At 44.5% G+C, this 14,717-nt stretch overlaps 1 protein-coding gene across 3 annotated transcripts in view; it reads right to left on the bottom strand.

The window, feature by feature from the left end:
- The window catches only part of Sting (transmembrane protein sting), a 399,550-nt gene that overhangs the window by 380,109 nt on the left and 4,724 nt on the right, over window positions 1-14,717 (bottom strand). The window lies entirely within an intron of this gene.

Raw genomic sequence — 14,717 nt, 5'->3', positions numbered from 1 at the left:
AATAAACTGGTCAGAACACATCCCAAAACTAGTTCTAAAACACTTGGTTTTATTAAACGTTATCTTTCTTTATCCCCAAGTTACATCCAAAAACTTGCCTACGAGGTATACGTCAGACCTAAACTGGTATATGCCTGCACAATATGGAGCCCTCACCAAAATTATCCGATTGTATTACTTGAAAGCATCCAGAATCGGGCAGCTCGCTTCATCTACTCTGAATATGAGACTCAGGTTAGCATTAGTGCCATCAAATCGTCCATCAGTCTCGACAAGACAGCGCGGCTGCACTGTTTCATAATCTTATTACCATCGCCCTGACCTTCGAACCTCACTTTTAGTACCACCTGCGTGAACATCACATCGGCTTTTCAATTCCACGAGTGTGCGGCATATAACTGGCACCGCAAATACATTCAATAATTAATTTTTACCCCTGGCCACAGAAGAATGGAACTCGCTTCCCGAATCAATCGTAAAAAATGTGACAAATCTAATTTAAGGAAGTTAGTATCGGCTCACGTTGCTAAATTAAAGTGATCAACAGCAAATGTCTTTTTACCATGCTGAACCAAATCTCAAACTGGAATCTCACTTTGTAGTAAGTCCTTTGTCTTATTTATGTGTAATATTCTCTTCCGTACCTTTGCATTATTTATTGAACACTGTGCTATAAAAAGCTGTGCTTTCATTTTCTTCTTTTCAATGTAGTAATATTATGTCACCACATCTTGTTCTTGTAATATCACTAGATCAATGTTTTCTAAACACAAGTGGAGATGCATTACATGTTGTCTTTTTTTTTAATCATTTTTTAATTATGTTTGAAAGAGGACAATGCGGTTTTGACGGGGACAGCAGGGAGAATGACACGGATGAGCGCTGCCGTGTCAGTGCTCGTCCGTGTCGTTCTCCCTGCTGTCCCCATCAAAACCGCGCTGTTCTGTTTCAAATATGGCTTACCAACTCGCCCAAACGTCTGTTTTAATTATGGTTCGATTGAATTGTATAATGTTAACGTGCCTGCTTGTTTGTGATATTTTGTTGATTAATAACATGACGAAGAGTATATTTTTGTTTCGCTACCCTACCTTATGTAATGCCCAAACCCAGGGCCCTTAAGAGACAATAAATGATGATGATGATGACCGCCCTCATCGGCAGCAACATGTCGGGCAGCGAGAAGCTTCTAATGCTCGTTATATCAAATCCAATCCAAGGTCTTTTAAGGGGGCAACCCCACCTGTTCAGTTAGAGGCCCACAAAACAGCCTAGATAACACAGCAGTGATTCGAAGTCTACATTTGCAAGTTGGACAGAAGGTTCCAATAGCAGAATCTAAAAGCTCTGCTGTTTGTGGACAACTGTGCTGCACATAGCCACATCAAAGACCTAAAGGCTATACAGGTGGAACTTCTGCCGCCGAACACATCAGCCCTGCAGCCGATGGACCAAGACATCACGCACAACCTGATGCTTCTGTACAAGCCATGCATGCTCAACCGCATGGTGCTGTGCTCAGGCAGCAGCAAAAGTTAACTGTTGACCTTAGGTCTGCGGTCAGTATGCTTGCAGACTCATGGAAGACGGTTACACAAGAGACGCTTTGCAAGTGCTTTCGCCACGCTGGCTTCGCACTCGGCACTGAGACGGCCGACTCGCCCAGAGAGGATGACAGCAGGTGTGATCAATCTCATTCCATGGACTTTGTGTTTAACAAACTTTGCTTCGATTTCAACCGGGATAACTTTTGAAGGATTCACTGACACCGATGAAGATCTCAAACTCTGTGTGGAGTTAATCGATGATGAAACTGGCTGTCAAGTGATGGTGGATTTGGACAACTCTGGCACCAAGAATGAAGAGCCAGCGCCTGCACAGCCGATGAGCTCCAAGTTGACATGAGCACTTATGGTGCTGTCACAAGTGTATAGCGATGATATGACCCTGGCTGAAACTGAAGCAAACAATCGCATGCAAGTGGAACACCATGCAAAAGAGGATCAACAATTTTTTCACGCCACTAAGGCAGTAACTGGTAGTGTTGACCCAGCTCATAGCGCCAGTGACATTGACGACACCTGCTGTCGGATTTCTTTAATTTTTATAAGCAGCTCTTTTCAGAGCCATCTCAATGATACATTGCCAGAGTTGTGCAAGTCTAATACTCAGTCCTTGACCCTCTCCATCCGAGAAATACCTATAAAATGGCACATTTTCTGCATGCATTCAATTTTTCAGACAGCCCGATTTTTCAGACATTTTCATGGTCTCTTGGGAGCCCCCCCAAAAGAATTGGCTGAAGTTTCTCTTTCAAACCTAGTTAGCAAGAGCAAAAGAAATTGTTGGTTTGGTTTTGCAAAGACTATGCACACAGCGTCTCATTAAAGTTAGGCCACGGTCTCTCACAGACATTATACATGCTGCCAAACGGGTTGTCTGTGAAGTCGTGGTGAAACCTGGCCATCGCAGTCGAGCTTGCCGCCAGACGAACGGTGTGGTTTGTCAAACTTCGTTGTGGGTGTCGTTGCTTTATCCATGGCTTCGTCTCCTTCCCCTTGTTGTTCGTGTTGGTGAAAGACGGCGGCGGTTGCAAAGCTTCGATCTTGGCACGCTTCCACACTTGGTAAGCTTCTCTACGATGTGCTGATCTGGCCTCCCTTTGCTCAGGAATTTCAGCAGGCAACTTTACCTTTGCTTGAGATTTCGCAGCCTGCTGTCTAGCTATATCTATTGGATGACTGGATTCAGCCTGTTGCTTGTGCTGAATTGCACACACAGATGGCCCAGCTGGCGTGCCATCCATGGAGACACTGAGTGACAAAGCGCCGGTACAGTGTACTAGAATAGGGGCAGTGTGTTCAGATATCGGAGCGCGCCACGCACTGCTTTGAAGCCGGGAGCGTAGACAGGTCCCGGATGTATGCGATGGCGCTGCAGTCACACGGGCTGTACGGACGCATTCTCCTTGCGGCCAGTTGCAGCATGCTTGCCATGTGCTCGCTCTGAAGGGCTCTGAAGGAATTCCTCGAGTTTCTGTCTCGTTGGGATTCACATGCAAAAGGATTGCTATTTGTTGGGCGTGTTGGTAGACTGACTTGGAAGGCATATTTAGCGCCAGCGAACAAGTACAGAAGAGAGATGACACCACAATGCGCTAACTTCAACTTGATTTTCAGGAAACACCCGCCTATTTAACTATGCATAGGTTAAATAGGTGGGTGTTTCCAGAAAATCAAGTTGTTGAAGTTAGTGCATTGTGGTGTCGCCTCCCTACTGTCCTTGTTTGCTGGCGCTAAATATGCTTTCCACTGCAAAAGGACTTTGCGGCTTGAGCCAGTCGACAACAAATTGACATTGTGCAGCACTTTGGCTCTGTTAGAATACTTGGAAGGAGAGGGTTTTAAATACCTATTGACATCTAGGCTAAGCCAATAAAAGTTGGAGAACTTTTTGTGAGGCAGTCGTGCAGATCCAACGATCACCCAACGCAGTCTCAATTTTTTATTGTTGTGAATTGCCTTTTTATATCTTAGCGAAGGCAATGCAAACAGGGAACACAGAGGTCAGTAAAGATTTGGTATCGCTACTTCACTTATCTGATAATTCTGACAAGGAAGGGGACGTTGCGCTACAATTGAAGAGTTAGTTGAAGCTGGAAATCTGATGCTTGTAGAGCAAAGGCTAAACAATACTCCGGCAGAGCACCGGGCTTATGTGGAGGAAAGGAGCGATGACCGCCTCTTCCACTATATATGGCAGGGTATGTCGAGCAGAAATTTTTTCCTCGCAAGAAATGTGAGGACTGCCGCTCCCCTCTTTTGCAGAACTCTAGTGTCAGTAACAGAGTCTCAAAATTCACGAAATTTGAGACAGGGGAGGATTGCTGTATCCCTCCAAGTTGCTTTTTGAAGCACTAAAGAAACTTGAGGGAATATATTTACCACCTTCTTCAGCAAAGAGGAGCTTTGTGGCGACAGCATAGCTGATGTCATGATTCTAGTGAAAGCTTTAAATTTGGCTGTGCCATAGGCTGCAAATTGCATGCTGATGATTTCACATCAGCAGTTGTGCGTTTTAATGTCCTAACAAGGCTGCACTTTTACGTTAAAGGTGTTAATCAGTGAAGAGAAGCACGACGAAAAAAAAAATTGCACTTTAATGTTGGCTACACTGTTCTTAGCAGGATGGTGCAACATATGTATGCTGACCCTTCTTTGTCTTTTTTATCTGAATGCACAACTTTTTCTGGTGCGTTCAAAAAGTTAATTTTGTGAATATATTTAAAAATGAATTAAGTAATTCATTTACGCATATTAATTCCGCTGTAGGTCTCCATTGTTTGGGTAGGAATGTACTCGCACTGTTTTTCTGTGTTTTGGCATACTGTGTGTAGTTTTGCAGAGATCCCTTTTACTTGGAGTCTTTCCTACCTGTTTTATTCCTTCCATAAAAATGTAGGATGTCGGTATGTCTCATACTCGCACATGAGCCTGACGTTCGGGGGGAACACTTCATGATGTAAATAAAAATTCAGGAACAAACTGTGCAAATGTAGTTGCGGGGGTTTGCGAAACAGAATGAAAGAACGAGGAACAAATGTTTATAGCGAAAGAAGGTAAACGCCAAGCAGGGAAGCTCTTTGGCTTTGGGCTATGTACATACATGTTTGTTTTGCCTTCTCTTTTACAACAGCGGCTGAGGAACTAAGCGCTTGACATTGGGTTGCGGATGCCGCGGCCGCTTTTTTATGAATGCGAACCGCAAAAGAAAATGTCTGCACCTGGAATCCGAGTTGGTTTAAATCAATTCGATGTCCTTTAGTACGGCGTTATTTGCAGCCGACTTTTCCGTTCGAATAATTTCTAGTTACGTGGCAGCGTGGCTCAAAAAAAAATTTAACCGCTTTGCGGCACTACTTGGGTGTCAGCAAAACCTTTGCTGTCAGGCTAATAAATCCATCTAATGGGCGTTGAGATGCACTAGGAGTGCACATACAATTCATCTCTTATATGAAGTGAGTTTCGGGGATGCATCTTAACATCCGCCGAACATTCGCACATCTATTTCATTGCGACAGAAAATTATCAAAATATCAGCATGCAGCGCTGTCGCTGCGCCATATGTTCCGTACAGCCCATGTTCCTACAGCGTCATCTCGTGCTATCTACATGAAGCGCCTCAGCGGCGAGCGCTTCCTGAACACACTGCCCCTATTCTAGTGCACTGTAGCGCCGGCAAAGCAGCCCTTAAAGGTGAGTTTATAGTCCGACGTTATCAGCGCATGGGCAAGTGTCGCTTGAAGTCAGGCACGTCGGAGCTGTTCCAGTGCATCGAACCATCGGTCGAACTATAGACAATGTTGTTCTTGCCAACGTGATGTAATGTGTGTGTGTGAATCCAATGTAGTCCCACTATGTCGGACTATATTTAGCCCTCGAACCTTCACCTAGTCACATGGTACCGCAGCAGCGAAGCTCCAAGCAAGCGCAGCTGCAACGCCTCCCTGCAGCAGATCATGTGACGTGACGTCACACCTGCTACACTAGCGCACCAGCAGCTCGAGGTCATTGCGACGTGATAAATGACCTTGCATGACATAGCATAGTAGAGCTATTGCTCTAAAATCAGACACTGACTGTAGCTGGAAAAAGAGTAAATAACAGCCTTGCCACTCTCGCAGTTCCCATACAGGGGAGAGGGCAGGAGAGGAAAGTATGACATGAGAACACAAGGAAACAGCAGTTGCAGGCAAACTGAAGTTATGCTATGGTAATCTTCTGCAATTTCTGAAAATAAACACCATGCAAATGTTTCAAGCGGACGACTGACCCAAAGCCCCATTAAAACACCATAGTGTCTAGGAGACACTACGGAAGCGGCTGCACGTCAAATCAACACTTCTGTGCCCGCTGCAGTAGCTTGACAGTTATGGCGTTGCTTGAGGTCGCGGGTTCAATCCCAATCATGGCAGCCACATTTCGACGGGAGCAAAATACGCAAACACTGGCGCACTTAGACTTAGGTGCACATTAAAGAACACCAGGGTGCCAAATTAATCCGGAGCCTGCGACTATGGCGTGCCTCATAATCCGATCGTGGTTTTGGTACATACAGCCCCTTAATTCAATTAGTTTAATGGTTCTGCCATGATGCAATGCGCCACACAGGGCAATGATAAAGCTCAACCCTCTCAGAGATTATGAAAAATAACACACAACAAAGCCTCAAGCAAACACGTCTCCCGATGTTTCTGTGTACTGTGCAAACAGCGCTGGTGCAGGCGATGTAACGTTTAACATCAACTCACCAGCCCCATATTAGACTAAACGCTGAAGAACTTACACATTCACCACACCAAATTCACTGCTAATTATCGTCAATAAAATCAAATGGCATAGAAAGCTTTGCTTACATCTATTGCCAAAGCACATGGGATCCACATATCTTTCTGAACTCAGGGATATTTATGCAATCTTATCATAACAAGTTGAGTTTTCGCATAAATTGCTGGCTACAACTAGGAAATAATCTTGACCACTACACTTAGTAGGGAGAGTAACACCCATCTAAGGTGCCAAATCTTCTTGCTGAAATGTTGTCCACCCCGCCACACAAGACCTCAAACGAAACCTATAAATCGGCTCCTCAAAAAACTTGTACCGCACCACTACAGCAAAAGGTGTATGATTTGCAGGTTGGTGACCGTGTTTCAGGCTTGGTTGGTGCACAGCATCCTGTTGGCAAGTGACATCCTGCTGCTGAGTCGCTTCGGTGAACGTACGAGCATTTTGGTCCAGCTCTGTAGTATCTTGGGCGGCCAATTGAGTTGCGATGTGCTCAGCTTCACCTGTAGACTCAGATTCACCCGTAGACATTCTTGCCTTTCTACGCCACTTAGCGCAGCATTTTCTTAGTTGGTGCCATTGCAAGTGAAGCAGTAAGCACTCCTGATGCATGTTGAAGCTGCACTCTGTAAGTGACGAGGCGTCACAGGCTAATCGGCCGTGAAAGACAAATCATGTGCAGAAACTGCATTGTCACCTCTGCAAAATGCCTACACTGCCTACACAAGGCTACACCACATTCGAGCCTCTGCAGCACTGAGACTACTGAAGCGCTCACTGTCAGTGCTCGTTAGTGTCACAATGCAGTACTTCGCTTTACCGCTCATAGATGGTGGCGCCATCCTTGTCAAGAGATTCAATTCTAGGCCAAAAAAAAATCGAGTCATGATTTTTAATGATAATCGGGGCGGTAAGCATAGGGTACAGGAGGTAGTGGATAAGTACAAGTATCTTGGCATGTCGATAAACAATGAGGCTAAGTACCTAACGAACCAAGACACATCGGTTAAGAAAAAGATTAAAGAAACAGAGAGGGGTCTGTGGAAAATAGAGATGCAGACGAAATCAGCAGCGGGAACATACAGAACTTTCAAGCAGGAAATTGCCAAAGAAAATATATATGATAATTCTAGGGGAACCTCTATGTTGTTTGAAGCCAGGTCAGGAGTACTGCAGACTAAGACGGTACCAAGTCAAGTACCTAGGGAAAGACACATTATGCAGTGTGTATGGAGAGGAGGAGGAAACGGCTGAACACCTGACTTTTCTGTAAAGGGTTTCATCCTACAGTTCAAAGCAACAGGGCTGATTTTTTTCAAAGCATTGGGGTTTAGGGACAGTTAGACAGTGGAAAACAGACTTTAAGGCAGCCATCTTGCAAGTAGTTCATATTCCCCCACCAGGCAACGCCACTCAGTCATGGCTGAAGAAATGCTCTTTGCCAATGCAGCACAGCATTATCGCTCAGAACGGGACATGCCTGCATGTATCAGAAGTTTCTCGAACGTCATCGATGCTTCTATCCGTTGTTTGTAGTCACCGATGCTTATTAAATCTGATTGTATAAGCGATGCGAATTGTCAAGTACTTTCTGGAAGACACGCGGGAAGCAAGGATTACTCTAGAACCTTCAATGACTTTAGAAGAGTTAACTGCTGGGCTAGTTGGTGATCTTGCATATTGAAACGATTTTGCGCCAAAAGAACAACACACACCAGCGCCCGTGGTGTCGTCGTCTTTCTGGTGTGTGTTGTTCTTTTGGCGCAAAATCTTTTCAATATGCGTCAATGACTCATGTATAAAAGCCGACGCGCTTCGCCGCCGATTAGATTTCGACGATCGCCGGCTGTGTTCGCCGCTATCGTTGTGCTAAGAGTGCAACTTGCTTTTGTTGGCACAGGTTCACCCAATAAAGTCCATTTCATCATTCACAGTTTTGGGACTGTTTTCTTCACCATCCCTACTCCCTGACACTAGAAATACAACTGAACAATAGTATGACAAAATCCTTCTCACCATGGAGCTTAGTGCAGGTTTCCTTTGCAGCGCCAGTTGATCAGTGTCTATTTAGGAATCTGAGCAGCGTGGAAGGAACACGACACAAAAGAATAGCAGAGTAGTCTGTCGACCTCAGTGTCTCCGCGACAATGAGACAAAGACGAATGCGTCCGTGTCCTGTGTTCTTTTTCTCCTTTCCCTGTCTTTGTGGCCATCTTCCTCACTGTCCCGATGCACTTACCATGTGCAGATGACAAGGCGTGGATTTTACTTGTGGTTGTGAGAAGAAAAGGCAGAGGGGAGTTTTGCTGGCCTGACAATGCGGATGGCTGACAGCCGAACATCGGCCAGCAGGAGGATAGGCTAAATAGTAGACAGGAGGGAAAGTGATAACTCAGTGCACTCTCACATTGCATGGCCAGCGCTGTCTGGTTCCGCGCGACATGCAGGCCGTGGACAAAAGCACGCACGCGCGCTTTCGTCTGCCGAGCAGATGCTCTTCTCGTACACGTCGAAAATTTGAAGGTGTCTCATCAAAAAGGCACATTCTTGTAGAGCAAATTTCGCTATTACTCCTTTCTTCTTTTTATTTGAAGGCTTTGCTAAAGCAAGTGTTTGCCTTCTTTATTGATATGTGACGTATGTAATGTTTTCACTCGATGACATTCCTAGCTTAGTTCAAGGACATAAAAACTCGCTACAATAGATGGCAGTACAGAAAAGCGACGATAACAGAAGGACATAACGATGTTCTTTGTCACACTTTCTCGACACTTATGGTATTGTGCAAAACAACACATGAACGGGACACTATAGGTAATAAGACTGTATTTCAGATCCCGTCATTATTTACATGTTTTGGGAGGAGGGGGTATAAGATGCACAACTATGAAATAGCACGAAAAAACACAAATAGACGGGGCATTCATAATAATGCTGGCCATGAGGCTCCCTTTTCATCTTTCTCGTCCATTGATTTTGGGACCCTCGTCTAAACTGATGTTTTATTATGCATTCATCATTATCAGCATATGAGCTCCTCTCTTTTGTGCACTTTGTCACGTATTCTTGACGTTACTTCTTTTGACAATGCAATATACAAAACTGTTTGCAATAAGTTCGTGCTCGACCTTTATTGAAGTTTTAGACTGATATATTGAACGGTGTAATTCCACATCAGGTTTGAATAGCCTGCCGAAACATGTCGTAATCGATAAATACGATCTCTGAAGCGTTCGTTTTTCGGAACTACCGACTGTTGGTGAGTTTTCTTTAGAAGGTAGCGTTTTAGGGTTGCCAACTTCCATATATTTGCAAATCGTCTGCTAGGTTCGTTTATATAGTCACAAATCAAATTGTAGGGCGTATGCGATCCCCACTTCAGCAGTGGATACTCAGGTCGATATTACACTGAAACACTGCCAGGGAGCATGTGCGCAAATGACAAAAAGAATGTATCAATTAGAAACGTGCGTCAAAATAGGGATGTCAAATAGGGTGTCAAACATGAGACGTAGAAAAGACAAAGTGGAACGTCTGACAGCATTTTTTAATTTTCTTTCTCTCTCTACGGGAACTAGACTTTAAGGTCAACTATTACAGTTTATGTATCCAAACAAAGGACAAATGAAAGAATGTACGTACAACAACAAAAAAAAGCTCATAGTACACCACACAGTTTCAACAAAACAACACACACAGACATATATATATATATACACATATATATATAAGGCTAGGTCGCTGGACGGTGTTCTCACCCAATTTCAGATAAGCAGGCATGAACCAAGCCATCGGCTCCACAATCTTGTTAGTAGAATCTGATTCGTGCATAATTCACAGCATGTGCTTCCTTTGTCATGTCCCCCAGGATTCACAATGCTTCAAACAAGGGTAATTTTGCAGATAGCCGCCATCAAAATGCGGCCGCTGCAGCCTGGTATCCAACCCGTGACCTTGACTTCAGCAGCGGAATTTTCCCCCGTATGAGTACTGTCGTTTATCTTCTATGTTTTCAGATGAAAAGCGCCACACGAGTCGACATTTTTCTAAAAAAATATGCTGAAGAAATTCTGTTGGACACGTTCAAATATCATCGCACTGAGCATGTGTCTTTGGCTTGGACACACCAGTTTGTGCTGCTGACAGGTGACAGCCGTATCATTGCTAATTGCTGAAACTGCTCATGAATGAGGTATTCCCGCGCTACTCATAATTCAACCGTGTCGAGAACCATTTTGACGAGGCCGTCGGCCCTTTCACCATAATTGTGCGAGCCGTGACCGCGGGGTGAACGGTCGATCAAAACAGCCCATCCACCGCCAGGAAGAGAGCTCGAAAGAGGGCAGCTCATTGGTGCGCCTTGAAGAGGCCTTGGCCGCTCAGCAGGTGCAGCTCCGGCTCGAAGTCCCAGGCTCGCCGGGAGGATAGAAAGGACAATCACAACAATGCGTTATGCTTTATTCTATGCTAGTCTTATCCACCACTCACGGCCGGCTGATACCATTGATAACGTGAGCAGACCGTCGCTCTAACCACTGACCAAGCGCGAAAAGCACGAAAAGGCATTATCATCGGAAAGGCATCGCTACAGAATACCGGCCCACACCAATGGGCAACACCACGTGGTGTGGATGGGGTGCTATTTGTTCTCTACAGTATTGTCCTACAGCACGTTGAGTACAACAGCATGCAGTCTTTTCGCATCGCTCATACAATCAGACTGCATAAGCGTCGGTGACAACAGACAATGGATAGAAGCATTGATAACGTTTGAGAAACTTCCGATACATGCAGGCGCGTCCTGTGCCCAGTGAAAAGCAGTCACAGGTGAAAGATAAACAAGTACACGTTTCAATACAACTCTATTACAATGCGTTGTCAGCCAAAGGAAAAACATGGGAAGATTCCTCTACTGTGCTACTGTAATCACGCCACCTACAAGGTCGACAACGGAACAGAAGTTTCAGAAAGTAATTTTAGCACACCATGGGCGACGCCTTCTCCTTTCTTCGACCTCGCAGGTGGCTCTCATGCTTGGCTGGCACATGCTTTCGCCATAGCTGTTATGCATGTACTAGCCCAACAAAAGCAGGAAACAACAGCGCGTCTCGCGGCCCTGGCCATGCCTCTGGGAGTGGTTTTATTCAGTATGACTGACAGGCATTGTGGGGGAGCCCAGGCGCGGAATCTTATAACGGTTTGAAATGTGAACTGGTTCACTTCGCCGCTTACGTCACTAAATAGGCCCCTCCCAAGCTGGAGGTGGAAGACGCAGCCAATAAACGAGAGGGTGCCGCCTCTGAAGTCTATGTCATCATATGACGAGTTAAGAATTGCGGAAAGTTTCTTCTTGCTCAATAAATATGAACTATTATTTAAATACTGTCCTGAAAGTTTTCGATTATTGTTGGTGTTGACATATTCTTTTATTGTAGATTAGCAATATAATATTACTATTTGTTGAACTGTCCATTGCCAGATGGTAATCCATGCGTTAAAAATTGTTACCACTCGAATCAAAGGAAATAGCCCCATCACCATCAATTCTGCGGAAATTTTGAAAGTTGGTTCTTTATTCTATGATGTCGTCGCACAGGGACATTCTCCTCACGCCACACATCTCGCACCGGCAAAGGGCGATGGCTGCTCGTATCCTCCAGTTCGCCGCACAGCCATCGCATCGCCATCGTCACACAGCCATCGCCAAAACTCCCCATCTGTCAGCTCTGATAATGCATCTGGCACCTCCAGTTGTTGACGGGTCCGGGAGAGCAACCTGAGGCAAAGAATGAGGGGCACCGCCAAGTTTTCGTGTGCATGAAGTCGCACCTCAGAGATGATCAATGTGTGCAAGGGCGCACCAGCCGCGAGTCTCCGAGGCGGCGCCGCCACGGTCGCAAGCAAACAGCCAAGCTACAGCAATGGAACCCAAAGCGGACTACCTCTTCACCGGTTCCACTCATGGCCGACGAAGGGTTCGCTTTGAAAATTATTGACAGATGCGTGACGTGTTCAAAATTTGTGGTGCCACCCTGCTGTCTCTGACGGCCGCTGACACAATCCCAATTCTGACCAATCACTTGAGGGCAAGGGAACCGGTTCGCTTTCGGAACCGTTATTCTAAGATTCCACCCCAGGAATCCTTTGCCGGAAAAGATTGAAACGTTCTTTCCTGAGGTAAAATGTTTTGGCTTGCCACATTCGGAGAAACTGTGAACGTCCCAGTGCAGCACTTTCCTGGCAGTCGTATAGATGGCGCCAGGTGAAACTTTTGTATGTAAGTGCGAAAATAGTATAAATTTCTTCCTTTCTTTGCAGATTGACACTGTGATTACAGCGTACTACAATAACAAATGATCATAGCTGATAATGTTTGAGATATGAGTCCTTACATTTTGGTATAGTTTGAAGATTGCATCGACTTTATCGATGTTACCAGTGGAAAAAGAAAATAGCAAAATTCACGCGTCGCGTACAGCGTTTCTTATTGCTTTATTGGAAAAGTATGCGTTGAGATTTTGAATTCAGGCTTCTAATTGTCTCGTCCAAAACTGCAGCTTCATAGTTTATCTTCCCGCATAGTATGTTCCCGCAAAAATGGGCAAAAGTAGGACCAGAATTCTAAATACTGCTTAATTTCGGTCGCATAATTAGGAAAACTAATAAAGGTACACGAATGAAATTTTGCGCCCTAAATGGAAATGCCTTGAACTCTAACGTGTCCAAAATTTAGCTTCCATGAGTGTGTAGTTGCCGGGCTGTTTACAACAGAAGTTGCAATATTAGGCAATCTTCAAAAGCAAGTTATTAAAAAAGTAAAAATTCAACATTATTTTGCTGCGTCTAGGAAAGAAATAAATATGTCTTAAAGCTACAGAGCAAGCCGCAATGCAGTATATGCGGTAGTTCCTACTAAATATGGTCGCAACTGAGACGCAGTTTGCAAAAACCATGTATCTCCTGCTTGTTCTTGAACATTTATTTCTAAATCACATTAATTTTTTATATTATCTATAGTTGGAATCTACAAGAATTAAGCTTTTTTATGGTATATACGACAACTTTATATCCTAACTAGAAGAGTCACCACGGTTGCTCCAAAAGTACTGAAAACGGGGGGCTCGTGCCGCCAGAGTAGGACCGCCACCTTAAGCGGGCAGAAATAACCAAACGGAGGTTATCTGATTGGTGGCTAACATAAAGGCAAGAGTGAAACTTAACCCTCGAAGTACAATGTATATTACTAGTCACGGCTAGGTGGCGTGTGCTGCCACCTGATTTAAAGGGTTCAGCCTTATCCATCCATCCATCCATCCATCCATCGAGAGAGCGTATTTTACGCATTAGCGCCGACAACCCATCAATTACAGGCAGTCTATCGTGGACCCCGGCATAAAATACTTTCGTGTTAAAAGAACCAGAAAGCTCGCCTTCGTGCATAGCGCTCGCCGCAAGTGTTTCCCGGCAAAGATTACAGTTGCATAAGCTGGAGGTGCGGGGAAGCGGCAACTGTAGCATTGGAAGCAGGCAGTGACGTAACTACATTTTTGTATGTAAAAGAAGAATCCCCCTAGCAACTCACTTGTCTTGCCACAGTGCTATGGCAAGGTCATGTATAGCGAGGACTCCTGAAGAGCACTATGCATACAAGGCACAGTGAAAGTGTGCTTAAGTGCATTCCTTTTCTCTCTGGTCCACTCTTTGTAGGTGCACGAAGTAGCAGCACAAGCTAAGTTGCAGGCCGTTGAAACGTTCTACGCTAATATTTAGGTAAAATGCATGTGAATGTTGCCATGTGAATAATTTCAAGCTACATAGCAATGGGTAATCATTCTAGTCATTGACAGCTCCGCTGTTCAAACACCTCTTCACAGCGTGGACTGGAGAACATATATTTATCTTGATTTTTTATAAATTTATGATGTGGCTATTCATTCAACATAAAAGTATGCTTGATCTTGTAATCTTGTCTTGCAAAAAAGAAAGAAAGGTAGAATGTCAAGTCCTTCAGCACACATTTAGCTATGTAGTAAATCCTTAACAAGCCTTCCATTGCATTTTTTAAGCTCCCCAGCACCTTAAGTTCAAAGGGGAAAAATTCTGAATAAAATGTTTTCAGGGAATCACTCTGAAACTTTTATGGAAGCATCAGAGAGATAGACTTGTGTTAATTTTCATCAAAATCCGTGAAGGAATAGGGAAGTTGATTTTGAAAGCCACGTAGCCCCTTAATCTTTTTTTTCTTCCTCAAAACTTCTCTATCAAGCTCGTACTGCATGCCTGTAACCAGTCTGGTCATACAGACCTCCTTCCTGATTTTTTTCCACCAATACTCTAAACAACTTTTGTTTATCTTGATTGCTGACAAAC

This window comes from Dermacentor variabilis, chromosome 6 (genome assembly GCF_050947875.1).
Source record: "Dermacentor variabilis isolate Ectoservices chromosome 6, ASM5094787v1, whole genome shotgun sequence".
NCBI lineage: Eukaryota > Metazoa > Arthropoda > Arachnida > Ixodida > Ixodidae > Dermacentor > Dermacentor variabilis.
The sequence above is the reverse complement of the archived record's forward strand: the minus strand, read 5'-3'. Positions and strand labels throughout refer to the sequence as shown.